The following is a 22,660-nucleotide window of genomic DNA, read 5'->3' as shown; positions in this document are numbered from 1 at the left end:
TGTAGGAGTAGCCATTTAAAGATGTTACAGACAGAGAATTTTAAGTGAATGACTAATGGATGGAAATTCTGGGAAAGCTATTGGTTTGCTGATATATGACAGAGATTCAGGAACAGAATCAGTTGGAACGTGCGTTTTTCTTTTCCCTTTCATTTTTCCCTTTGCTTCAAAGGCCAGTGTGATGTCTGGATCTTGAATAGAATTCCCTTCTGGCTGTGTAGAAAAGTTAAAGATGCTGGTAAAGGAAGAATCTGGATCTTTGATGACCTAATTAACTACCTATATTGATTTGATTTGTACTTCCAAATGTTTTGACATGTAATTGAAGATTAAACTCATATTTGGTTCAAACTACTGTAGTTGGGTTTGTTACATGTAGCTGAACATGATCCTGACGAAAAATAAAATAGGACAAGTTCTTAACAAAGTGTCTAGTATATTATATATATCAATAACTACTGTTATTAGATTTATGATTGTTTTCAATAGTAAAAGATAATGATGGTTCTAATTCAGAGGTCGAGAAAGATTGGAGAGTAAGAGATGCTTATAAATGATATATATAGGTAGGATTCAAAACACTTGTCAACTAACTGATGGTCATAGGGAAGAGACAGGAGCCAAATGACTCAAAGACTCCAAAATTGGAAGTCTGAAGACTCAATAATGACATTAGTAATAGTTAACATTTCAAAAATGTGCTCACTGTGTACCAGCCAAGTTCTAAGCATTTGACCAGTGTTCATTATTGAACAGTAGTGCTACTAACAGCCCCAGGAAGGGTGTAGCAGTGCAGTGATGAGAAAATGATCAATTCACTCTAGGATGTGGAGACTCTAACAGGACAGCCACATTTCCAGGGTGGAAGGAAATGTATGCTTTCTCCTTGGAAGATGAATTGGGATGTTGGATATTTGGGTTTGGCATGACCTACTTATGGTGAGAATTAATGGAGTAGGATCGGTGAGCGCTCCAGTGAAAAGGTTGGAGAGACAGAAAAAAAATATGAGTGCAGAAGAGAACTTGTATGGCTGAAGTGTACCAAAGTCTTGGCCTTCCAGCAAAGAAGATGCTCCAGGTTGTCTTGATGCCATATATATTGGCCCTTGAGGCCAGCATCCATGTTATCCTTCATGTAACACCAACTATCACAAATGGTTGGGAGATCAGGTATTCTACTGAAAATCAAAATGTTAGAAATCTTCTCTCATGTCAACTCTTATTAACAAATGTTATATATAGTTAGCCTAGCTTCATCCTTATTTAAATATTATTATTCTCAAAGTATGTCTGAGTAGTCCTTTTGGGCCTCTGTAATATAGTCCAAGTGTCCATATGCCAAACTTTGAAAGATTGTGGAGGTCACTTATCTATCTATCATCTATCTGTCTATTTCTACAAGTTGACCTGAGTGAGACAGTAAGACAAACCCCTCCTCTTCCTCCTCCTCCACAGCCTACTCTACATGAAGATGATGAGGTTGAAGACCTTTATGATGACCCACTTCCACTTAATGAATAGTAAATATATTTTCTCTTCTTTATGATTTTCTTAATACCATTTTCTTTTCTCCAGCTTATTTTATTATAAAAATACAGCATATAATGCATATAATATGCAAAATGTGTGTTAATCTAGGGTTCTGGTCAATGGTAGGCTATTAGTAGCTATATTTGGGGGGATTTAAAGTTATACTTGGATTTTCAATTGTGTGGGAGATTGGTGCCCCAACTCCTGAATTGTTCAAGAATCAATTTGTGTGTGTGTTTCTCTGTGTGTGTGTGTATAAAATCCATTTTTGTAGTGATTTACTTCTTAGTACAACATGGTGATTTGAGAAGAGATTTCAGTTAATGGGGAATATACTGGTTAATTGAACTTTTGTTAGTTTAAGATTGTTTTTTCTTTACTGTGTTCCCACAAATTTGAGTGTAGTGTAATACACCACATAGAAGACAGTGCTGTGTTTGCTACATAAATACCTACCTCTGTTAAATTTTATAAAAAATAAGTAAAAAACATTTCATTATGTCTCATTCTTTATAATTTGTTAATGTAATTAGAAACAGGTTGTGTTTGTGATGGGATGTTTAAGCCAATTAAAGAAAAACATTTTCAAATAGTAGAACGACCCAAAATCCTGATGCAGACAAGAACTGTATGTCAGTGTTATAATTTTTTCTGGCATCTGCAGCTGGCAATGGGCTAGCTGCTAACTGCAGGTGGAGATCCCTCATCAGCAGGCGTTAATAAGGAGTTGGAAGTGCAAGGGGAAGAAAGAATTCATTTTCACTCTTTCTGTCTCTTTGAATAAAATGATTCACAACCCATACAGCTCCTGTGAGTTTCACTAGAAGCACTTTTAAAAAATAAAATTACTAAATCTTAGCAATGCAAACCATTTAAGGGTCAGAGCCAAAACCAAAATACCTTGTTGGGGAATCTCTTTTATATCTCATTATGCCTACGTGGCTTAGAAACTTCCGAAGGGAGTTAACTTAGAATCTCCATAGGTAGCCCTTTCAATTTTATTATTTGAAATTTCTTATTTAGGGCTAAAATCTGCCTCTGTAAATTAATAGTAGTAATAATAAGAGCAATAACTACTGAAGCCTGCATTTGCTGAGTGCAATATTCAGCTGCACATAACAGGATGAACTGTAGCTACTTTTAGCAAAAAGATATTTTGAAACAGAGAATTATATACTGACAAAATTCGAAAAGCTAGTGGAACAGGCTATAGATAAGGCTTTGAGAAATGTCTTCTCAAACATTACCAAACAACTGGCAGTAACAGGGGAGTAAGAGGAAACTATAGTCATTCCAGGACCCCACTGTTTCGCACTTGCCCAATACCAAAACAAACAAAGAAAAACAACACAAAACAAAGCAACACCTGAACCCGCTCTCTCTCTAAATCTATTTAGCTCTAGTGTCTTCTACTATTCTACATATGTCATAGTCTCCAAGTTTTCTTTCTTGTTGCTGCTTTTGTTGTATTGTTTTTAACTCCCTTGTTATCAGGTGAGTAATGCTGTTTTACCTTTGTGATGGGCAGAACCAAATACAGTCATATGATGCGTAAAGAAGTTTTGGTCAACAATGAATGTACCATATATATGATGGTGATCTCGTAAGATTATAATGAAACTGAAAAAATTCCTATCGCCTAGTGATGGCATAGCCATTTTACAGTTGTAGCACAATGCATCACCTTTTCTATGTTTAAATATGTTTAGATACACAAATACTCACCATTGTGTTACAGTTGCCTACAACATACAGTACAGAAACATGCTGTGCAAGTTTATAGTCTAGAAGCAATAGGCTATGTTATATAGCGTAGTTGTGGAGTAGTGATACAATGATAGAGGCAGGAAGCAGAGAAATTCTAGGCAGGAAAAGGTGGGTCCCTGGCGAGGGCCCCACCCTCAAGCCGAAAAGCCAGAGACCACAGCCGAAAGTGAGAAGGTATATTTCTGTTTTCCCTCTCGAATGTTGCCTTTTTCAAAACCACCCATGGCCTGCCCCACTCCCCATCCCGTGCTTATAAAAACCCCATACTTGGCAGTCAGAAGAAGCAGCTGGACATCAAAGACTATGGCTGAACATCAGAGAGAAGCAGCTTGACTTCAGAAGGACAACTTGATTGTGTAACTTTGGAGAAAAATCTGCCAGAGACAGCCAGACTTCAGAGGAAGACTACCTTTCCAACCCATTCCCTTTTCAGTTCCCTTCCCACTAACAGCCACTTTCATGGGCAGTAAAATCCCCCACATTTAACATCCTTCAATTCGTTCATGCAAGCTCTTTTCTTGTGGATCCTGGACAAGAGCTTAGATGCCATGAGTGCAGATACAAAAGGCTGTCACACTTGACCTTTGCCCTCACTGTCAGAAGTCAGTTGCCTCAGGCAAATAGGCAGAGGGCTCACTGAGCTGTTAACACTTAAGCTGTCTCTGGATGGCAGAGCTAAAAAGTCACTGTAATACTCCCTCTGGGGCTTCAGGGGTCACGGGTATCCCCCATAGATGTTGCCACAGAGCCTGCCCAGAGTTTGCTCCTGCCGGTGGCCAAATGCACTCACCCTGGCTCCTGCACCTGCACACCTGCATGCTGCCCCTGCAAGGGATTGAGAAGATGCAGGCTGGGTAAGTAAGGCACACCTGTCATGAGTTCCACGAAGGGGTCAGGGAAATATCTTGCTTCAGTAGGCAACTCCAAGTTTGTGTAAGTGCACTCTATGATATTCTCACAATGAAGGAATCACTTAAAGTCACATTTCTCAGAAGGCGTTCTTATTATTAAGTGATATATGACTGTAGAGGAACATCTGATGCAGCACATTGGAGAACTAATGTTTTTTGTATGCCATACACAGATTCTTCAATTTTCTGCCAAATGTTGATTGTCAAAAAATGCGCCAGAGTAAGCTTTGCAGGAAGATATAGGAGGCTAGGATAGATGAAAATAAAGGTAATCCTTGTTCTTTTTGCAATTCCTGTAAGGATTTCATCCTACTCTGATAGCACTAATTAGTTATGTTTTATAACTATGTTTAGTAAGTGGTGTTATATCAGTTTTAATTATGAAAGAAAGGATCAGCAAGATTAACTGGATTCTCAGAGATTACATACTCACCGGAAAAAGTGGGAATTAAAACTGAGAACCTTTCTCTTGACAACCATTCTACTTCTGTTAAGGAAAGAAGAAAATTATCAGTTTTTTCACATTAGAGAAAATGAAGATCAGGACACCTTTGTATGCATTAGTAGTATACTTAATATATTTGACAACCAGAACAGGTAATTTTTAACATTCCCTCTCCTTTCTATGAGAAAGTTATGGTGAGTAGTAACCTTAAGTAAAACAATTAATGATAATGACAAAAAGGAAATGCAGACAGTGAAATATTTGTGTAATTGAACTTGTACAATAATGCTGATAAAAATATATTAAATGAACAAAAAAATAAAAAAGGTAAAAGATTAATACATTTTAGTTATATTAGCATATGTTTTTTAAAAGGAGAAAAACTTATACCTCATATTAGAATCTCATACTTGAGAATAATAACACAATTTCAGCTTTTAAAGTTTCTGCAAATTTGTCAATGACCTTATCAAAATCGATCTTTGCGTATTCATGTTCAATAGACAGTATAGCCAGATATGTCAATCTATCTTCACTCAGGATTGATCAAAGCACATTTTAAAATTCTAAATGATTTTTACACATAAAATACAGGCACATCAATGGGAAAAGTCTTCAACATAAGGATATACTTGTTAGAGATTCATAAAAAGTCTACAGTAAATTTCAGATTAAGAAATTAAAACGTCAAGTGGTCACATAGACTAAGAGAACAGAAGCAATTCAAGAACACTGTGCTTTCAATGTCCATTTAAAGACATACTGTTTAAAAGCAAAAAGTGTAGAGTTTCACAGGGATTATTGACAAAAACTGTGCCCAAAGCAGCTCAGGCCATTCCAAAGCATTATGAATGTTTTTGTAAAACAAATGCTTGCACCTGAGTCCATGTACATCAGGGACTAACATAACTGGAAGTTCTCCAGCTCTTTCAATGTTGGTTCTTCCCTTATTTCTTAATGAAAATTTATCTACCTGAAACACTGGATTTGCTAGCTCCTCTTCTTGCTGATGTGATCATGCAGCTAAGTTTTTTGTTTTTGTTTTTGTTTTTAAGATGGAAGCAAAGGCGTACGCACTATGGTGCTTGTGGGAAGGTTCTTTCCCGAGGTGGGCAGATCACAAGATCAGGAGTTCGAGACCAGCCTGACCAATATTGTGAAACCCCGTCTCTACTAAAAATACAAAAAAATAGCTGGAAGTGGCAGCGTGCACCTGTAATCCCAGCTACTTAGGAGGTTGAGGCAGGAGAATCGCTAGAACTCAGGAGGCAGAGGTTGCAGTGAGCAGAGATCGTGCCACGGCACTTCAGCCTGGGTGACAGAGGGAGACTCCGACTCAAAAAATAATTAAAAATAAAATGGAAACAGAGTGTACTTCTCTTTTCTCTTCTTTCATCCTGCTGTCTGCAGTGCAGAACTGACAGCTGGAGATTGAAGCGCCATCTTGGATCATGAAGTGATATCTTGATGCTGGATGCCAAGAACCCAGAATGCCAGTATAGTAGAGCAAAAGAATAGAAGGCGCTTGGTTCGTTGATAAATGCATGGAACTGCCATATTATTCTTTGACTACTTCCACCAAAAAGGAATACATACTTTTGTATTTAAGTCACTATTTTTCAGATCTCTTGCTCAGAATTCAATAATATGAACAAGCTAATATTACCTCAAAAATACCAACCTCTTACAATGTAAATTCTGCAAAATTATATTGTAATTATTAAGCATGCTTAGATTCTCAGTTTAGAACTTGGCCCTGCCACTAATAGCCTTATGATTCTAGACATTCATAGTGAGGGAAAATTAATAGTAATAAGGTTTTTGCACGCATTAAATGATATAATGCTGAATATGGCATATGGTAAGTGCTTAGTAAATACCTTCTTTTATTCTTTAAAGAAATCTATATACTTGAGATGGAAATCACTGCTTTCATTAAGTCTCCCATGCACACTCAGATAAAATCTGATGTTTTGGGATTTAAAATAACTTTCAACAAATCAAACCCAAATCATGAGTCTGCACGTAGAAATGAGCCTCCAATATGAATTCTATGTAAACATTATTAAAATTGATGCTGTAAGTTCTTGCCTAGAACTAACATAAGTCCCAAGGATTTTTATAAAGCTATTCTGTAAAACTGTGTCTGCATTGGCCATATAAGGAACTAAGATGAGTCAAGTGAGGCACTTAGGGAGCAACATTTAAAGATGCACTCACATGCCGGTTCTGCACTTGCAGGAAACTGACATTGAGTGCTGCCATAAATGTTGTGTTCTAGGTGTCTCACTTGCCTGACCCTATTCCTGGTCCTGGTCTAGGGACACAGATTGGTCTAATCACAGGCAGTAAAATGCCACCGCCTCTTACAATAAGCCATTGATTCTCTTTCTCTTACCTGATTTTCATATGTAGGAAAAATGGAAATATAAACATTTGTAGGATTAATGAACACATGAGCAACTGAGTGACAACTGAACCATAAATTTATTCGTTCTGCTTATATATTGCCAGAAGGATAAGAAACACCAGAAAATATTTAATTTCTTTCACACAACGCTTTTTTCTTAAACTGAAGCATAATTTACATACAGTAAAATGTATAACACTTGAGCATGTGACTTGAGGAGTTTTTGCCTATATTTGTCACTAAAAATTGGAGGTAATGTAATTTCTTTCTGAGGTAATGCAATTTTTTTTCCTTGATCTGGTTGGTAATTTCCTCACGACACTTTCAAATTAATAATCTCCCCAGTCACCTCAGAGGTCACCAGTATTCTATTTATCTCCGTAGCCTAGTTTTACCTATTCTTGAACATCATATAAATGGAATCAGACTGTATGTTAAATTTATTCCTGAGAATTTGATCATGTTTAGTGCTGTTGTAAATGGTATTGTTATTTATTGTTATTTTAAATATCTTTTTCTAAATGTTCTAGTTTATAGAAAGACTGAGTATTGCATTGTGACTTTGTATCCAGCGACTTTGCTATATTCATTTATTAATCTTAATAATTTGTATTTTCTTTTTGGTCTTTCTACGTACAGAATTCCATCCTCTAAAAATAAAGAGGGTTTTAATTCTTCCTTTCCATCTTTATAGTTTTTCTTTTCCTTATCTTATTGCACTAGCTAAGAGCTTCAGTCTAGTATTGATATAAATTGTTTGAATATATATATTTGTCTTATTACTGACACTTGGGGCAAACCATCAATATTTACAATTAAATTGGATATTAGCTGTGGGTTTTCATAGATATCTATTTTCAGATTTAAAAAGTTTCCTTCTATACCTCGTTTGCTGACTTTTTTATTTTAAAGAAAGTGTGTTGAATTATTCATTTATTTTAAAAATACACCATTGGAAAAACATGACATAACATTAACTGCAGGTATTTAGAATATACCATTTGATTAATTTTGACAAATATATACATTCATGAAATCATAATCACAAGCTAACAGACATTTATATCACTCTTAAAAGTTTTCTTTTTCTCCTTTGTAATCCATCCTTCCCTCCACCCCATCCCTAGAAACACTAATATGCTTTCTGTGACTATAGGTTAGTTTAGATTTCTAGAATTTTATGTAACTTGAGTCATAGAGTATGTAATTGCCTTTTTATTTGTTTTCAATCAGGCTTCTTTCATTCTGCATAATATTGAAATTCATCCAAATTGTTTTTGTTGTTGTTGTTGTTTTGAGACAGACTTTGGCTCTGTTGCTCAGGCTGGAGTGCAGAGGCATGATCTCCGCTCATTGCAACCTCCACCTCCTGGGTTCAAGTGATTCCCACCCCTCAGCCTCCCAAGCAGCTGTCATTACAGGTGCACACCACCACACTCGGCTAACGTTTTGGTATTTTTTAGCAGAGATGGAGTTTCACCATGTTGTTCAGGCTGGTCTCGAACTCCTGGGCCAAGTGATCTGCCCACCTTGGCCTCCCAAAGTGCTGGGATTACAAGCGTGAGCCACTGTGCCTGGCCCCACATTGTTAACTGCATAATCATTGATTATTATTGCTACCTGTCTTTCATATGCATTTATCACAATTTGATTATACGTTTATCTGTTGATGGGTATTTTTATTATTTTCCAATTTTTAGTCATGAATAAAGTCAGTATGAATATTTGTTTAGAAGTATTTGGGTAATAAACGTTATTACTCTTGAGTAAGTACTTAGTAGTAGAATGACTGCTCTCTATAATAAATGTATGTATATATTTTTTTGAAGAAAAGAAAATGCTAATCTCTTTTCCAAAGTGGTTGGGCCATTTCATATTCCCACCAAAAATGCATAAGAGTTCCAATTGTGCCATAACCTCACCAACACTTTGTATGATTAACTGTTTTCATTTTAGATTGCCTAATGGATGTGTATTAGTATCTCATCTTAGGTTTAATTGCTGTTTTCCTGATGACTGACAATGTTGAATCTTTTCAAGTATTTATTGATTATTAATATCTCTTCCTTTCTCTATCTCTCTGTGTTTGCATCTCTGTCTCATTTTGGTAAAGTGCATTTTCTTTTTTTATTATAATTATACTTTAAGTTCTAGGGTACACGTGCACAATGTGCAGGTTTGTTACATAGGTATACATGTGCCATGTTGGTTTGCTGCACCCATCAACTCGTCATTTACATTGGGTATTTCTCCTAATGCTATCCCTCCCCCAGTCCCCCACCCTCCAACAGACCATGGTGTGTGATGTTCCCCGCCCTGTGTCCAAGGGTTCTCATTGTTCAATTCCCACCTATAAATGAGAACATGTGGTGTTTGATTTTCTGTCCTTGTGATAGTTTGCTGAGAATGATGGTTTCCAGCTTCATCCATGTCCCTGCAAAGGACATAAACTCATCCTTCTTTATGGCTGCGTGGTATTTCATGGTGTATTTGTGCCATATTTTCTTAATCCAGTCTATCATTGATGGACATTTGAGTTGGTTCCAAGTCTTTGCTGTTGTGAATAGTGCCGTAATAAACATACATGTGCATGTGTCTTTATAGTAGCATGATTTATAATCCTTTGGGTGTATACCCAGTAATGATATCGCTGGGTCAAATGGTATTTCTAGTTCTAGATCCTTGAGGGATTGCCACAATGGTTGAACTAATTTACACTCCCACCAACAGTGTAAAAGCATTTCTATTTCTCCACATCCGCTCCAGCGTCTGTAGTTTCCTGACTTTTTAATGATCACCATTCTAACTGGCATGAGATGGTATCTCATTGCAGTTTGTTTTGCATTTCTCTGATGACCAGTGGTGATCAGCATGTTTTCATGTGTCTGTTGGCTGCATAAATGTCTTCTTTTGGGAAGTCTCTGCTCATATTCTTTGCCCAGTTTTTGATGGGGTTGCTTGATTTTTTCTTGTAAATTTGTTTAAGTTCTTTGTAGATTCTGGATATTAGCCCTTTGTCAGATGGGTAGATTGCAAAAATTTTCTCCCATTCTGTAGGTTGCCTGTTCACTCTGATGGTAGTTTCTTTTGCTGTGCAGAGGCACTTTAGTTTAATTAGATCCCATTTGTCTATTTTGGCTTTTGTTACCATTGCTTTTGGTGTTTTAGTCATGAAGTCCTTGCCCATGCCTATGTACTGAATGGTATTGCCTAGGTTTTCTTCTAGGGTTTTTATGATTTTAGGTCTAACATTAAGTCTTTAATCCATCTTGAATCAAGGTTTGTATAAGGTATAAGGAAGGGATCCCGTTTCAGCTTTCTCCATATGGCTAGCCAGTTTTCCCAGCACCATTTATTAAATAGGGAATCCTTTCCCCATTTCTTGTTTTTGTCATCAGGTTTGTCAAAGATCAGATGGTTGTAGATGTGTGGTGTTATTTCTGAGGCCTCTGTTCTGTTCCACTGGTCTATATATCTGTTTTGGTACCAGTACCATGCTGTTTTGGTTACTGTAGCCTTGTAGTATAGTTTGAAGTCAGGTAGTGTGATGCCTCCAGCTTTGTTCTTTTGGCTTAGGATTGTCTTGGCAATGCAGGCTCTTTTTTGGTTCCATATGAACTTTAAAGTAGTTATTTCCAATTCTGTGAAGAAAGTCCTTGGCAGCTTGATGGGGATGGCATTGAAACTACAAATTACTTTGGGCAGTATGGCCATTTTTATGATATTGATTCTTCCTATCCATGAGCATGGAATGTTCTTCCATTTGTTTGTGTCCTCTTATTTCATTGAGCAGTGGTTTGTAGTTCTCCCTGAAGAGGTCCTTCATATCCCTTGTAAGTTGGATTCCTAGGTATTTTATTCTCTTTGTAGCAATTGTGAATGGGAGTTCACTCATGATTTGGTTCTCTGTTTGTCTGTTATTGGAGTATAGAAATGCTTGTGATTTTTGCACATTGATTTTGTATCCTGAGACTTTGCTGAAGTTGCTTATCAGCTTAAGGAGCTTTTGGGCTGAGAGGGTGGGATTTTCTAAATATACAATCATGTCATCTGCAAACAGGGACAATTTGACTTCCTGTTTTCCTAATTGAATGCCCTTTATTTCTTTCTCCTGCCTGATTACCCTGGCCAGAACTTCCAACACTATGTTGAATAGGAGTGGTGAGAGAAAGCATCCTTGTCTTGTGCCAGTTTTCAAAGGAAATGCTTCTGGTTTTTGCCCATTCATTATGATATTGGCTGTGGGTTTGTCATAATAGCTCTTATTATTTTGAGATATGTTCCATCAATACCTAGTTTGTTGAGAGTTTTTAGCATGAAGGGCTGTTGAATTTTGTCAAAGGCCTTTTCTTCATCTATTGAGATAATCATGTGTTTTTGTCATTGGATCTGTTTATGTGATGGATTACATTCATTGATTTGCATATGTTGAACCAGCCTTGCATCCCAGGGATGAAGCCATCTTGATTGTGGTGTATAAGCTTTTTGATGTGCTGCTGGATTCGATTTGCCAGTATTTCATTGAGGATTTTCACATCAATGTTCATCAGAGATATTGGTCTAAAATTCTCTTTTTTTGTTGTGTCTCTGCCAGGCTTTGGTATCACGATGATGCTGGCCTCATAAAATGAGTTAGGGAGGATTCCCTCTTTCTCTGTTGATTGGAATAGTTTCAGAAGGAATGGTACCAATTCCTCTTTGTACCTCTGGTAGAATTCAGCTGTGAATCCATCTGGTCCTGGACTTTTTTTGGTTGGTAGGCTATTCATTATTGTCTCAATTTCAGAGCCTGTTATAGATCTATTCAGAGATTCAACTTCTTCTGGTTTAGTCTTGGGAGGGTGTATGTGTCCAGGAATTTATCCATTTCTTCTAGATTTTCTAGTTTATTTGCATAGAGCTGTTTATAGTATTCTCTGATGGTAGTTTGTATTTCTGTGGGATCAGTGGTGATATCCCCTTTATCATTTTTTATTGTGTCTGTTTGATTCTTCTCTCTTTTCTTTTTTATTAGTCTTGCTAGTGGTCTATCAATTTTGTTGATCTTTTCAGAAAAACAGCTCCTGGATTTATTAATTTTTTGAAGGGTTTTTTGTGTCTCTATCTCCTTCAGTTCTGCTCTGATCTTAGTTATTTCTTGCCTTCTGCTATCTTTTGAATGTGTTTGCTCTTGCTTCTCTATTCTTTTAATTGTGACGTTAGGGTGTTGATTTTAGATCTTTGCTGCTTTCTCTTGTGGGCATTTAGTGGTATAAATTTCCTTCTACACACCACTTTAAATATGTCCCAGAGATTCTGGTATGTTTTGTCTTGGTTCTCATTGGTTTCAAAGAACATCTTTATTTCTGCCTACATTTCATTATTTACCCATTAGTCATTCAGGAGCAGGTTGTTCAGTTTCCATGTAGTTGTGCTATTTTGAGTGAGTTTCTTAATCCTGAGTTCTAATTTGATTGCACTGTGGTCTGAGAGACAGTTTGTTGTGATTTCTGTTCATTTACATTTGCTGAGGAATGCTTCACTTCCAATTATGTGGTCAATTTTAGAATAAATGTTATGTGGTGCTGAGAAGAATGTACATTCTGTTGATTTGGGGTGGAGAGTTCTGTAGATGTCTATTAGGTCTGCTTGCTGCAGAGCTGAGTTCAAGTCCTGGATATCCTTTTTAACCTTCTGTCTCATTGATCTGTCTAATATTGACAGTGGGGTGTTAAAGTCTCCCATTATTATTGTGTGGGAGTCTAAGTCTCTTTGTAGGTCTCTACAGACTTGGTTTATGAATCTGGGTGCTCCTGTATTGGGTGCATATATATTTAGGATAGTTAGCTCTTCTTACTGCATTGATCCCTTTACCATTATGTGATGGCCTTCTTCGTCTCTTTTGATCTTTGTTGGTTTAAAATCGGTTTTATCCAAGACTAGGATTGCAACCCCTGCTTGTTTTTGCTTTCCATTTTCTTTGTTGATCTTCCTCCATCCCTTTATTTTGAGCCTATGTGTGTCTCTGCACGTGAGATGGGTCTCCTGAACACAGCACACTGATGGGTCTTGACTCTTTATCCAGTTTGCCAGTCTGTGTCTTTTAATTGGAGCATTTAGCCCATTTACATTTAAGATTAATATTGTTATGTGTGAATTTGATCCTGTCATTATGATGTTAGCTGGATATTTTGCCGGTTAATTGGTGCAGTTTCTTCATAGCCTTGATGGTCTTTACCATTTGGCATGTTTTTGCAGTGGCTGATACCGGTTGTTTCTTTCCATGTTTAGTGCTTCCTTAAGGAGCTCTTGTAAGGCAGGCCTTGTGGTGACAAAAATCTCTCAGCATTTGCTTGTCTGTAAAGGATTTCGTTTCTCCTTCACTTATGAAGCTTAGTTTGGCTGGATATGAAATTCTGGGTTGAAAATTCTTTTCTTTAAGAAAGTTGAATCTTGGTCCCCACTCTCTTCTGGCTTGTAGGGTTTCTGCCGAATGATCCACTGTTAGTCTGATGGGCTTCCCTTTGTGGGTAACCCGACCTTTCTCTCTGGTTGCCTTTAACACTTTTTCCTTCATTTCAACCTTAGTGAATCTGAATTATGTGTCTTGGGGTTGCTTTTCTCAAGGAGTATCTTTGTGGCGTTCTCTGTATTTCCTGAATTTGAATGTTGGCCTGCCTTGCTAGGTTGGGGTAGTTCTCCTGGATAGTATCCTGCAGAGTGTTTTCCAACTTGGTTCCATTCTCCCCGTCACTTTCAGGTACACCAATCAAATGTAAAATTGGTCTTTTCACATAGTCCAATATTTCTTGGAGGCTTTGTTCATTTCTTTTTAGTTTTTTTTGTCTCAACTTGTCTTCTAGCTTTATTTCATTAAGTTGATTTTCAATCACTGATATCCCTTCTTCAACTTGATCAAATCGGCACTGAAGCTTGTGCATGTGCCACAAAGTTCTTGTGCCATGGTTTTCAGCTCCATCAGGTCGTTTAAGGTCTTCTCTACACTGTTTATTCTAGTTAGCCATTCGTCTCACCTTCTTTCAAGGTTTTTACCCTCCCTGCAATGGGTTAGAACATGCTCCTTTAGTTTGGAGAAGTTTGTTATTACCGAACTTCTGAAGCCTACTTCTGTCAACTTGTCAAAGTCATTCTCCATCCAGTTTTGTTCTGTTGCTGGCGAGGAGCTGCTATTCTTTGAAGGAGAAGAGGTGCTCTGGTTTTTAGAATTTTCAGCTTTTCTGCTCTGGTTTGTCCCCATCTTTGTGGTTTTATCTTCCTTTGGTCTTTGATGATGGTGACCTACAGATGTGGTTTTGGCGTGGATGTCCTTTTTGTTGATGTTGATGCTAATCCTTTCTGTTTGTTAGTTTTCCTTCTAACAGTCAGGTCCCTCAGCTGCAGGTCTGTTGGAGTTTGCTATAGTTCCTCTCCAGACCCTGTTTGCCTGGGTATCAGCAGCAGAGGCTGCAGAACAGCAAATATTGCAGAACAGCAAATATTGCTGCCTGATCCTTCCTCTGTAAGCTTTGTCCGAGAGGGGCACCCACCTGTTTGAGATATCTGTCAGGCCCTACTGGGAAGTGTCTCCCAGTTAGGCTACACAGGTTCAGGGACCAACTTGAGGAGGCAGTCTGTCTGTTCTCAGAGGTCAAACCCTGTGCTAAGAGAACCACTGCTCTCTTCAGAGCTGTCAGACAGGGACGTTTAAGTCTGCATAAGTTTCTGCTGCCTTTTATTCGGCTATGCCCTGCCCACAGAGGTGGAGTCTATACAGGCAGTAGGCCTTGTTGAGCTGTGGTGGGTTCCACCAACTTCGAGCTTCTTGGCTGCTTTGTTTACCTACTCAAGCCACAACAATGGCATATGCCCCTCCCCCTGCCCGGCTGCAGCCTGGCAGGTCAATCTCAGACTGCTGCACTAGCAGTGAGCGAGGCTCTTTGGGTGTGGCACCCACTGAGCCAGGCATAGGAGAGAATCTCCTAGTCTGCCAGTTGCTAAGACTGGGGAAAAGCACAGTATTTGGACAGGAGTGCCCCGTTTTTCCAGGTACAATCTGTCACGGCTTCCCTTGGCTAGGAAAGGGAAATCCCCTCACCCCTTGGGCTTCCTTGGTGAGGTGACACCCCACCCTGCTTCGGCTCACCCTCTGTGGGCTGCACCCACTGTCCAACCAGTCCCAGTGAGATGAACAAGGTACCTCAGTTGGAAATGCAGAAATCACCCATCTTCTGCATCGAACATGCTGGGAGCTGCAGACCAGAGCTCTTCCTATTCGGCCATCTTGGATGAAGATCTCTGGTAAAGTGCATTTTCAAAGGTTTTGCCTGCCCCCCACTTTTTTTGGTTATTTGTCTTACTTTTTAGTTGTAAGAGTGTTTTATATATTCTGGATTTAATTCTTTATCTGAGAGATGTATTGTAAATATTTTGTCTCAATTTGTGGCTAGTCATTTTGTTTCCTAAGTGCTCTCTTCAGACGGAAAAAATTTTAAATTTTGGTGGAATTCAATTTCTCAATTTTTTTTTCTTTTAGGTTTTATTCAAAAACTTTGCAAACTTTAAGATGAAAAGACTTTATTCTATGTTTTAGTATAGAGGTTTTATAGTTTTAGATTTTACATTTGGGTAGGTCTCTCATCCGTTTTGAGTTGACTCTTACACGGTGAGAGATGAAGATCTGTTTTCATTATTTTCTGTATTTATATTCACATAATCCAGCACAATTTGTCAGAAAATTTTTCTTTCTCTGTTGAGTTGCTTTGGCACATTTGCCAAAAATCAATCAATATGTAAGCATAGGTCTGTTTCTGGCCTCTCTATTATTTTCCATTAATCTATATTGTCACTATAACTAAATTGTCTTGGTTACTATAGCTTTAGAATAAATCTAAGGTCATTTGGAGTTCTCCATTTTGTTCCTCTCTATATTTTTTAAATAACATTTCTTATATTGGGTCCTGTACATATTTTAATATCATCCTATCAATTTCTTTAAAAATAAATCCTGCTAGAATTTTGATTAGGATTGCATTGAATCCATGGAATAACTATAGGGGAATGCCTATCTTAAAAATACTGTCTTCTTGTCCATTAACCTGGTGTAGATATTTTAAAATTTCTCTCAGCGATGTTTTGTGGTTTTCAGTAAAGCATTTTTAGATGTCTTTTGTTAGGTTTATTCCTAAGTATTTTGTGATAATTACACCATCTAGAAATAGGGAACATCTTCTGCTCTTGTTAAAACTTTCTCTGTTTTCCTGCTACCTACTTTCACGGGGACTGCCTTCTGCTCCTGTGTTCTGCCACAGTTTGTGTGTCCTATTTCTTCAGACAGACTTGTTACTATTCAGAATTTGATTCACCTGTTTGACTTGTGACCTTAGTTTGTGTGTGTGTGTGCTTTTGAGACAGAATCTCACTCTTGTCACCCTGGTTAAAGTGCAATGGCACGATCTCGGCTCACTGTATCCTCTACCTCCTGGGTTCAAGCAATTCTTCTGCCTGAGCCTCGCAAGTAGCTGGGGTTACAGGTGCCCACCACCACACCTGGCTAATTTTTTGTATTTTTAGTAGATATGGTGTTTCACCAAGTTGGCCAGGCTGGTCTTGAACTCCTGACCTCAGGTGATCCATCTGCTTTGGCCTCCCAAAGTACTGGGATTACAGGCATGAGCCACCACGCCTGGCAGACCTTAGTTTTTTGATACATTATTAAAAGGTTATGATTTTTTAAAATTATTTAACTTTTTCTAATTGTTAGAATGGAACAGCATTCTCTGTTGTTTCTGCATCCAAACAGAACTGTTTGTAAATTTTGATATGTTATATTTTCATTATTTTCAGATCAAAAGACATTATTTTTATTACGATTTTTATTGATTTAATGAGATTTTTGAAAGTGTCACTTAATTTATCATTTGATAATTTCATATTATTTTGTCAGTGATTTTAGTTGAATTCTGTTATGTTGGAGATCATGCTCTGTATGTTTATTGAGGCATCATTCAATAAGTGGAGCATCACTTATCTATATTGGTGAAAATTTAATTTGCACATGATTAAAATTTGTATTCTGAAGTTGTTGGCCATAGTGTCCTAAAATATCAAATAAGGTAATTTGGGTAGTAGTTTTGTACACATCTTCTATGTCTTTATTAATATCTAAATGCTGTGCCAGGCATAATCCCAGCACTTTGGGAGGCCAAGGTGGGTGGATTGCTTGAGGTCGGGAGTTCAAGACCAGGCTGACCAACATGGTGAAACCTCTATCTCTACTAAAAATACAAAAATTAGCCAAGCATGGTGGTGCATGCCTGTAATCCCAGCCACTCAGGAGGCTGAGGCAAGAGAATCGCTTGAACCTAGGAGCCAGAGGTTGCAGTGAGCTGAAATCATGCCACTGCAGCCACTGCATTGCAGTCTGTGTAACAGAGCAAGACTCTTTCAAAAAAAAAAAAAAAAATGCCGTGTTTTTCTTCTGCCAGTTCTATCAATTTTTGTTCTTTATATTTGAATATATGCTTTTAAATGCATACATGTTTAGAATTGTTGTATCTTCCTGATGAATTTATCCTTTTATCATTATAAAACTTACTCTTTATTTCTGATGATACTTCTTGTCTCAACATTTTCTTTGTCTCAAATTGACATAGCTCTATGCTGGATTGCTTATTAGTGTTTGCTTGGTGTGTCTTTCCCATCTGCTCACTTTTCAACTGTGTGTGTACATTATTGTTCCACCAGAGAAACAGAACCAGTAGGCTAGATGGCTAGAAAAAGAGTAATCATTGAAAATATCCAAATTTTGTCTGTTGAGTACCAAGTTTCTGGTATTTTGTTGGCTTGAGGTCCTTTCCATGCCTTTATCTATCTATTTAAATATTTATTAAGGACCTATAATATAGCAGGTGCTCAGTTGCAATTTTGAAACATACCAATACAAATGGAAACTCCCTGTCAGTAGAGTGTTTCCCAACATTTGACATCACACAAAAATCCACTGACACATAGACTCCAGCATCCTAGGCTTTACCCAATCTCAGCCACTTGGGTGAGCTTAGTGTGCCACCTGCTTCCCACCTTTTCTGTGAATTCTTTCCTTTCTGGATTGGGTGCCTTATGCTCGTCGCTGTGAGCAGAAAGACAAGTAAGCCCAAGTATCCAGGTGTTATTACTCTTTCATTTTATTTCTTACAGGTTATGCCAATCAACTGAGCAGAAAATAAAAGACCTCTAATGTTAACGTAGTACTTGTATACATAGATGCATAGAACAGCCATAGTTAAATTTGTCAGGATATAATTTAGCCATGAGCACTTCATATGAAGACAGATTCATAAGTTCGAAACAAAAGGGAAAAATAAGTAGTCCTTTGAAAAATAAGTGTAATATTACTTCAACTTTTTGAAAAATAAGTGTAATGTTACCTCAACTTCATAATTTAGGAGAAAGGTATGTAGACATTAATTTGAACTCTAATAAGTGTATTTAATAAGCATATTATAAGATTACATAATTATTATGTAGCCTAAGAATATCTAATAACCACATTATACATTGCTATTATGCTTTACAATATGGACTAGAGTTCCATTTTCACTTTCAGAATTAGCATTCCTCCCATGCTGATAAATCAAGTAATTGCTTCTTTACTGATTAAACCATTGTTCCCCTCTTTCAGTATTTGGAACTGGAACAACTTACTTTTGATGATTCTTACTTACCGGTCCAGTCCCAGCCCACCTGCACACTATAATATCTCTGCATTTGTATGACTGTGAAAAGCCTCAGGCTAATTTTTCTTGAATAATTCATTATCTATATTTTCAATGACACATATATCCTGGGAATGCTGATCATATGCATTGCTCACTTTGATCTTGAGAGAGCTTAGGAGATTTTGAACTGCATTTTCATCATACATTAAATTTGTTGGCTGCAATATGAAATCTGTTGTCACTAACACTTAATTTAAGGAAAGCCACAGAGAATCCTTCAATGCTTAGCAGTAGCAAGTACTTTGCACAGTCTTTGTCTTTGTTTCTAGGCCTTAGGTGGTGGGCATAGGGACGTTACATTTAAACTAAAGCAAACTTATTTTAACTAATTGTTACAATTTCATTTGACAAATTCTTTTCTCATCTTTGCTCTTACGGAGTATACATTTTAGCAGAATGGGACAAAAAAATAAATGAACAATAACACTTTTATAATTGTAAATGATCTAAAGACAAAAAAAAAAGATGATGACATAGAGTGGGTAACACTAGTGGTTACCAAGTTTGGGGAGCCCAGGGAAAAATGAAACTGTGGGGCTTTTCTATAAAAAAATAAGAATCTTGGCATGGCAACAGCAGAAATGAAACCAGCCCTGTTAGCGTGATGGGAAAGAGTGGGCAGGGACTTTATTAAGGGTGTTCTAAATCTTTAGGTAAACTTTAGTTGTTAAAATGATAGAGAAGAGTCATTCCCATGGTCCTAACCAGCTTGAGGAACAGAAAGTCCTGGGGAGCTGATGCACCTAGGCCAAGCTCTATAAGATGAAGCCCTGGAGAGAAGTTGGCCTGTTAAGGCCTGTTAAGTCACGTCAGAGTATTAGAATATTGGTAGTTCTGAATATCGGCATTATTCTCTCTCTTTTTGAGTGTTCCTACCAGAACTTCTTTGTTCAGTGGGGACTAGGAGGGAGGAGACAGCAGCTTTTCACTCGGTCTGGTGTTGACTGATGAAGTAACATGTTTGCAGATTTTGAAGATCTACACTGAATGATGGCATTGGAAAGCTGAATACTTTTGTGATGTTATCTGGCCCATATATGATGTTATCTACTCCATATATGACCAGTGATTTTGTTTATGTGACAGCGATCCCTTTTTCTACTTATGTGATTGGCAAATTCTGGAACAAGCTGCCAGTCTTGTTCTGTTAAACACAACCCTACAAATGAAACCCAAATTTTTGTATCCACTCAAATGTGGTCTATGCTACTGTTATATTAAGGACTCCAAGGAAATTATAAGGCCAGAGCCCATTTCTCATTTGTATCCAAAAATATCAGAAATGTTGATGTAAGAAGAAAAAAATTACTAATAAAAGATTCATCGTACTAATATATTCTGACATGCTAGGTATTCAGAAAGTTAGAATAAATGGCCACTTAATATGAATAACTCAGCATGAAGAAAAGTTTATTGGCTCCTCCGTTATCAGTCAATCAACTTTGGTAATAACTGCCTCCCCTTATTAGCACATGTAATAGTCCCTAAGCAAAATTAATAGTTTAGATAAAACACACAACCTGTGGAGATTTAGAGAAGAATACTTATTTTCCTGCTAATGTATCATTAATATAAATATTGCTTTTTATTTATGTAAGCTTTAATTGGGGCATGGAGTAAAGGAGTATATGATCGCTGCACTTGCTATGAGGCTCACGGCAGGTGCCACATCCTTTATGTGAGTCTCCGTGGAGGTACCACCCACACAACATCTGCAGAAATGACCTAGCTTATAGTTTAGGCTTCTTAACTGTGTGATCTTAATAAATCACCCAACTTCTCTGAGGTTTAGCTTCCTTGCCTATAAAATAAAGAATAATTACCTGTAAAAAAATATTTGCTGTGATGCAATGAATCATCCAAATGACAGGCCCAGCCCTGTGGTTTCTCCTCTTGTGGATACATCTTATGGATCAAGAGGCAATGAGTGCACATATTTTTGGTGATAGACAGTTATATTTGGAGGAGCCATACCACTGTTTTTCAAGTGCTTTCCTTTTTGTTCAATTAATTTCCAACTCAAATCTTTGATATAAATTCTTAACTTGAAAAATGCAAATGATCTAATTATATCTTCACACACAAATCCAAATATCATTAAACATACATAGATCACACATTAATGCTGAAAGGTGAGTCAGATGTGTGTGTGCATATTTAATGGACATTTGCTAGAGCTAGTTTAAGGGTTAGATTATAAACTATACCTAATGGTAGCAGGTATATCTTATTTATCTCTCAATACTGAGCACCAAGCACAGGGGTGAATGCATGCAGGGTGGTTAGGATGTTTGACATAAAGTAGGAACCGTGAGCAACTCCAAAGATAGAAAATATCCCTGAGGAGTTTGTATAAAATCAATACTAACTGTAGGTGTCTTTGAGGACAGAAATTGTGCTTCTCACTCTCCATATTACTTTTTTTTTCTTTTTGAGATGGAGTCTCGCTCTGTTGCACAGGCTGGACTATAGTGGTGTTATCTCTGCTCACGGAAACCTCTGCCTCCAGAGTTCAATCGATTCTCCTGCCTCAGCCTCCCGAGTAGCTGGGACTACAGGCACCTGCTACCACACCCACCCATTTTTTTTTTTTTTTTGTATTTTTAGTAGAGATGGGGTTTCCCCATGTTGGCCAGGCTGATCTCGATCTCTTGGCCTCAGGTGATCTGCCTGCCTTGGTCTCCCAAAGTGCTGGGATTACAGGGGTGAGCCACCACGCCTGGCCTCCATATTGCCTTCTGCAAGGCATTCCAACAGGGTTGAGGGATCAGGAAAGGGGAGAGAGTTTGTATCATAGTAAATGTTATTGCTTCACAAAATAAGAGATTTGGAAACTGTTTTACACTTTCACTAACTTATTAAAACATCTTTTATTGGAATTGACTTTTCCCTTTTCTATTTTAATACGTAATTTTCACATAAGAAAGTCTGTTTTAAAATCATTTCCAAATTTCCTAACACAATCTGGAAGCTATTTTGGAGATGTGGCATTCCCAGAAGAATAAAGTAAATTGAGTAAATGCTAAATGAGTGTATTAAAAAATAGGCTGCCTTAAAGGCACTTAGGCATCACTACTATTTTGAAATAATCATCACTTAGAATTATAACTTACTTGTTTTGCAAGCCAGGTTAATAAATGCACACAATTTGAACCACTAATGAGACTTTTTTTCATTTAAAGTGTGGGGAGGACATGTGGAAATGCAGTGTCTGCTAACTAGTTTCTATTTTCATAAGGATTTTAAAATTACAAATATAGTGACAGAAACTAGGTATCACTTACCAAGTTCATTGAAATGGTTATTTTTCAGTGGTCTCCTAGGAGTTTAAAAGAATATGGGAAGCTTCCTGGAAACACCTTATAAAATACTTAAATTGTTCCCAGAAGACTGGAGATTTTCTGAACTCTGTATGATCTTTAACAGTGGTTCATCATTCTTGTTGTATATTAGAGTTATATTGGGGGGCTTTACAAAAATATTGATGCTTGGGTGTATCTGGAACAATCAAATCATAATCTTTGGTGTGGGGAGAGGCTGTAGGGACTGAGCATCAGTGTGGTAGAAGTTTCCTAGGTTAATGTGTAGCCATTGTTGAAAATCATTGACATAGCTAGAACAAGAAGAGCAAGTTCATGACAACGAAACTACAAGTTCCACTATCTCTACACAAAAGATACTGTTGATATATCTAAATGTGTTTTCCTACTGAAACCACGCCCAGTCTCAGAAAATTCTCTGAGAAATTTGTGGTAATTTTCGGAGTTCACAGATGTTCAATAAGTATTTATGGATTGATCAGGCTGTCCCCAACAACCCACCAGCAGATTAGTAGATACTT

Source organism: Pongo abelii, chromosome 2 (assembly GCF_028885655.2).
Source record: "Pongo abelii isolate AG06213 chromosome 2, NHGRI_mPonAbe1-v2.0_pri, whole genome shotgun sequence".
Lineage (NCBI taxonomy): Eukaryota > Metazoa > Chordata > Mammalia > Primates > Hominidae > Pongo > Pongo abelii.
Note: the sequence above shows the minus strand (reverse complement) of the source record.